This window comes from Gallus gallus, chromosome 5, assembly GCF_016699485.2.
Source record: "Gallus gallus isolate bGalGal1 chromosome 5, bGalGal1.mat.broiler.GRCg7b, whole genome shotgun sequence".
NCBI lineage: Eukaryota > Metazoa > Chordata > Aves > Galliformes > Phasianidae > Gallus > Gallus gallus.
Genome location: NC_052536.1, coordinates 9,462,516 through 9,469,290, shown reverse-complemented (window position 1 = coordinate 9,469,290; position 6,775 = coordinate 9,462,516).

The window sequence follows — 6,775 nt, the reverse complement described above, 5'->3', positions numbered from 1 at the left end:
GCTTGGATGGCCTATCATTTACTAAAAAAAAAAAAATAAATAAAATACTCAAATGAAAACTGGAAGACACTATACAAAAGCACGTCAGAATTTATATTCCTAGATCACCAATATATCCCCTGTAAAAATCAAACGTTTACTGATTATACTGTTTAGATACAAATCAATTTGCAAAGTCATGGCATCCCGTTCAACATTCTTCCAACTCCTCTTATCTAACAAATATAAAAGACAAATTGCCTTAGATATGGTTGGATGAAATCTCTTGGCATTCTGTGTGCTAATACCCAGTATTTTCAACATTAAAGTCTTAAAAATACTGAAGTCATAAACACACGTATGGCCATCTTAACCTGCTAAGGCTAGCCTTGTATTGACCAAAACATTTCAGTCATTCAATACTTCTGCCAAAAGATCTGAATTTCAAAAGATAAGTAAATTTTGTCAATTAAAATGATACAGATAAAAAGCAAAATAAATATCAGCTAAAATAAATGCCTGCCAAAAAAAACCCACAAAAAACGATTCTGCTCTGCAGAATGTAGTAGTACATATATTGCATCGGTAAATGTCTGTATCATTATGTTTTTAAAATAAACTATATCATTACAAGTAATTGCAGATTTTACTTCGTTTGTAAGGAATGCACTGAAGGCAGCACTAATTAAAAATTAATCTTACATTGCACAAAGATTTCTTCAATGGCAATAAGTCACATTATAAAGCAAAGTCACGCAGCAAGTACACTATAATAGGAATAAGATGAGCAACTAAATGTGCTTTTCTCTGATGAACTGATTGAATCTCTGCTGTCTTGTTTCAGTTTCCTGCAGGCATATTCTCTAGTTCTGTAGCTCCTTACCTTGGTCTGAGAACATATCAGATTTTCTTTTACATTAAAGACAGAGAAATTTTGCACATTGCTGCATGCATGCAACCACATGCTAACTAACTACTTGATGCAAAAAAAGTTCAAAATACCAACTATAATTCCCAAGATTGGCTCTCTGGAGAGAGGAAAAGGCTGCAGGAAACCACTCCTAGCATCCTCCAGAGTATAATATATCACATTCATGAGTTTTACTTAGATCTTTCTTGAAAATGAAAACTCAGTGGTACTAAATTAAATGTCATTCATTTTTATACTGCCATCGACATGCAATTTGAACAGTAATAAAAGATAGAAACCTATCCGGATTTAAGAATACAAACAGAGAAATATGAATTATACGCACTGTTGTAAAACTGTATTTACTGAATAGAAATGTCAAGAGTAGAAGTTAATTCTTACAGTTACTTCACTTTGCCCATCCAACACACCTTCCTATATTCGCTTTTAAAGACTGCGTACTAATCTTGAAATTTAATGCAGTCATTTCAAACTCCTGCAATCTGAAGACCTCTAGAAGTTTTCCAGTAACGATACAAACCATTTCAGAAATTTGTGCTATATAATGAATATGAAATTGTCTTCTTACTAAAATGAAACAACAACAAGCAACACAGTATAAATGAAAGAAGGTGAGGAAAAGAGCGTCCTCTTACCTAAACATTATCTGAGCCATTGATCTATGACAAATGGCCTCCAATAAACCATAAGCACCTGTTGTGATCGCTCATTAAAGATTTGTTCTAAAGTAATTTCCTACCTGCAGCAGCAGCAAACAACAGCAACCCGAAATCCATTTGGTTGGTCTTTGTGTAGGCAGGTACAGCAGCAAGCAAGCATCAGCAGCACTGGGACCTCAGTCTGAGTTTGATAAAGATTGATCCAAAAACTAAACTAGCATGAAAACTGAGAAGAAAGGAAGGGGTTTTTTTTGTTGTTGCTTTTACTACTACGAAAGAAGCTGAAACTTACAATGTGATGTATCTGGCTTTTGTAGATTTCAGAAAGACAAGTAATAAAGGCCATTCAGAGATGAAAGGAAGCCCATTTTGCCACTGGGATAAATAACGAGTAAGGAGCCAGGTGAGACAGTGATGTGGTTTGGAAAATAAACCACAAGAACATTTCTGAAACACTTTAAATAGGATCTATTTCTAGCAAAATATTCCATATTTCATTGGCATTTAACATGAGGAAAGATAATAGCCTCTTCTCCCCTTCAGTGGAGCCTTTAAAAGAAAGAAGTTAATACAGCAAGGAGCTTACACAACAAGAAAGGCTTCTTTGAGTATGTCAATAGAAAAGGAATACTAGGGAAAACGTGGTGCTGAATGAAGTGGGTGTCCTGATAACAGAAGACACTATGAAGGCAGAGATTCCGAATGCCTTCTTTGCTTCAGCCTTTACTGCTACTGCTGCCCCTCAGAAATCCCAGATCACGAAGATGAGAGTCTGGGGAAAGGAAGACTTCCATTTGGTCGAGGTGGATCTGGTCAGAAATCATGCAGGCAAACAACAGACACAAATGCATGGGCCCTGACAGGATGCACCTGTGTGTACTGAGGCAGCTGGCAGAAACGACTGCCAAGCCACTCTCTCTTGTCTTTGAAAGGTCATAGAGAATGGTAGAGGTGCCTGAGGACCAGCAAATTCTACTCTCTCAAACGTAGGTGTGAAGAATTTGATCAATCCAGTCCTTCGAAAAAAAAAAAGTTATTTCCTTGCTTTAATGCTGTTTATTATCTCTTCTTCTGCACAACGGTAGTACTATTTTTTTTTTTTTTTTTTAATTTTACAAATAGAAAAAGATGGAGTTGTGCAGCCAAGTTCTGAGATTTAGGTAGGTGCTCTTTTATTACCAGGGTACTGATAGATTAGTTCTACTTTTGTTTCACTTAGACCACCTTTTAGTCTCAAGAGTTTTCTCTAGACATACTCAAGAATCATGCAAAGCATTTGCCCAAATGGGTATTAATTAGGGTATATGCTTGCTACAAATGGCTATCAAAGAATACGTTCTCTCAAGAACTGTGATATATGTATAGGGCTAAAAATGTTATGCCACACAACGTTCTAATAAAGCACACATAGAAAATACAGAAATGCTTTTCAATAGACCAATATGCAGCAAAAATCCACTCTTTCAAGCCTTACTTAAAGTTTTAGTTGATAAAAGAAATAAGATATGCAGCTGTCGACATTCAATGTCACACTATGTTACCACAGTTTTATAAGAGTATTAATTTAAGAAATACATAATTGAAGTATTTTCCTTTTCACTTCAGAATTAATTATCCCCACATCTGGCCAGCGCCAGGCAATGCTTCAACATTCTTTTTTACGAGTTAAAATGTTAAAAGCATTGGTATACGGCAATTTAATGGAGATAAAATTAAGAATTGTATCTAATATAAAAGCTGAAACATTGAAGATAATATTGTATGCATATATAGAAAAGAATAAAATTAGTAAATGACATCATAAAGGATATCCAAATGTCTTCAAGAAGAAAAAGCTTAATCTAATGGGAGTTTGGGTTGTCTTTCTTTTGGTAATGACTTATCAGCCAAAATGTACAAGCAATTAATGGGCCACGTGCAAATTTTCTGAAGGCACAGAGGACTTATTACACCTGCAGACAAGAAAGTACCATCTGCCATTTTTTCATTTCTGCTTACAGCTTATCAGAAATTATGAAACAAATATTAGAAGCATTTATAATTCTCAGTAGTTCTGGTCATCATTTTCTTTTTTCAAGTAAAAAGTTATGGAAGACAACAGACCTGTTCTTCTTCAGTGAACTTTTTTATTACAACGATATGAACTGAAATTGTTCTCCAGTGCAAACAAGAATAAATCTGTTACCACTACCAGCATCATCATCTTTCATGATAATACCAAATTTGAGGCACTATCCTACAAAAACCTAAGATGATTACCTCCAAACTATAGTAGTATGGATGAACACGTTTCAAACTCAACATGACAGAAATCATAGAGAAGTTAAAAATGAGTATCTCTTGGGTTTGGGAGATTATACTTTCTCAGGCATTCCAAGAAAGTGAATTTACACCTTGAGGTCTTTCAGTGGAACCAGGATCCAACTCCTACCTCAGGTGAGTGGAGATTTATTTACCTGGGTACGTGTTGAAGTGTAAAATTACAGAATACTAAAACCCTAAAATTACCAATACCCTGGGGGCTTGTGCTGCACCTTATGCCCACATTACATTCCATCTATGTTCAAGGCAATAAAATGGCAGCTTAGGGTGACACATTCATGAACTAACATTTTAATGCTAAAAAAGACAAAACTGCCAATGGAGATTTTGCACAGCATAAAAATATGCTTGTCCAGCATTCAAGGTTGTTCCACAGTGTACTTGACACAGCAGGCTGGAATTACTCTACTACCGTATTCAGAGTCAGGAATCTCAAGAACCTGTAATTTCAGCAAACTTCTCATTCATCTATTGACCCTCCAAAAAGTTGGAAATTTACTTTAAAGGAAAAACTATTATTACCAGCATTGAGATAACAAGTACTCCGTTGCACAGCCAAAAATTGTATAGAAATATGTTCCACAAAAAAAACAACCTGGCATAACACAAATTAGTTTGAAGCAATTGATATCTTCTGGTTTTATATGCAAGTGAGTTGTCCACGGCAAAAAGAAAAATATGTACAGGAAAAGAGGTCTGTTATTTAAATGTATTTGCATAAGAAATGGTACTGGTAAAAACTTCACACTCCATCTCCCTCACTCTTTAACTATCTTCTTCTACGAAGTCTATCAGCAAAGCTGCCATGAGCAGATGCTAGTGCTGTAATTAATTCTCAGGACCCTTTTGTTTTACCATAGGGAAAGAACATGAAATACTTGGGTGAACTAAATTGAGCATCAAGTACATTCAGTTTGCTGATGGCAAATTGATTTTTTCACAGCAGGCTATCAGTACAATTTCAGACAAGCATTTCATTAAGATACAGCATACATAACTCCTTATAACTTTGAACTACCTTCAAGACAATACTAGGATCAAAGAGTAATCAAGTCTTTAAGGCTATTCTTAAAAGAAAAATGGGCACTTGACACCATGTTCTCTAGACAGACTGAAACAAAAATCAAACTCAAAAGCTTGCTTGTTCTGCATTTCATTTTACTAACGTAACTGGCATGAACTGATTGCCGCATGGCAATTTCTATATGAATTTTCCAGCATTTTCTTTAAAACATTTTAAATATTTTTAAATACCTGAAGCCCGTTCTAGATGAAAACCTGCACAATCCATTACGTTATTTTGTTCCTGAATGGCTTGTCACAGCAGGGCTCCTCTGATCAGAGGCACAGGGTGGGGGTTGCTTAGCAGTGTAACGCGGCATATAGGGAGATTCTCAATAGTATCCAACAGGTAGAGAGGCCATACCCCGGATCCTTTCAGAAAGCTCTTCACAAAGTTTAAGTACTACCAGAGGGAACCCCCCAAAAACAGAGAACTCCAACCAAGGCTACTCAAGCAGCATAAACCCACTACGAGCCAATATTAAAACTATGACATTTCAGTAGAGTCAAATATGCTAATTATCCTTTTAGGTTGTAATTTGGCTTCCAAGTAACTGTTCATGCTGAACACCTGTTCAAGAAAAAAAAAGATTCATGTTGGTAGCTCCTCTAGGTTCAGATCAATTAGCTGCACTTATGGTACTACCAACACTCCCCACCCCACGGAGTCCTATCTAACCTGTGATGAAGCTCTCTTCTCTTCAACCCATCAAGCACCTCCCGCTGTCCCCTGGATTCCCACACTGTCTTTACTTCAGCTCATCCTGTACTCATTTACAGCCTCACAGCCTCCAGTCTTTTCAGAGATCCTTTTTTTCCAGCGTCTCAGTACAAATTCATCCTAGTGCCTCATTCCTTCCACTGTGTTTTATCCTCTTGATATTCTTACCTTAATTCTAGCAGAAGAGGCCTGAATCTCTCTCTGTAAGCATCCAGATTTCAGTCCCCGTGGGAGGCACAAGTAGTATTGGAGGTGTTCAAAGCAAGATTGGATGGAGCTCAGTGCAGTTTGCTCTAGTACGTAGTTAGCAGCTGGCAGCCCTGCCCATGGCAGCAGGGTTGCAACTTGGTGGTCTTGGGTTGCCCCTTTCAACCCAAGCTATTCTACGATTCTACTGATTAGCTTCACTGCTCCAAACCAAACCTGAACCTGCAAAGTCAACCACCCAGCCTTAGGAGAGCCCACAATCTCACACCAAAACCAGTAACCAGATGTGTGCAAAATGTACGTGAGAATACCATCACCAGCCTCTAATGGTTGAGCTGAATTCTGTTGTGAAAGCAATATTCAAAGCAGGTAAGTAAAACAAAAGTACAAAGTTCAGATGGCCCTGAGTTAGGACAAAGTGTTACACTACAACTCCAGTTCTGCAGTTGCAGGATTTTTTTTATTATTATTTTTTCCACAGATGACTTTAAGCAGCAGCATTTGTTAGCTAAAAAGAGCTTTGGGTGGCTTGTTTGGTTCATTGTAACTCAAGCCAATTACTCTGTACACTTGAATATCTTTGAAAAAGAAATCTCAATACACAAAATATGAGGAAATACATGATTTTTTTCCTTTGCAAACATGAAAAACATATCAACTGCATGTGAAAACTCAAAGAGCAAACGGAACTAATAAATCACAGGCAGAGCTTCCCCAGTTCTGTAGCACCTCCTTAAGAGGATGAAACAACCCACTTTTTTTAATTGGCTGTTCCTTGTTGCCTTTTATACGACGTTGCTTTCCCTGTGAGATTTAAATGATAAGTAACTGGAAATTAGGAAGAGAATTAGTCCATTATTCTGTAGCAATGACACAATGATTAATTATATTAGT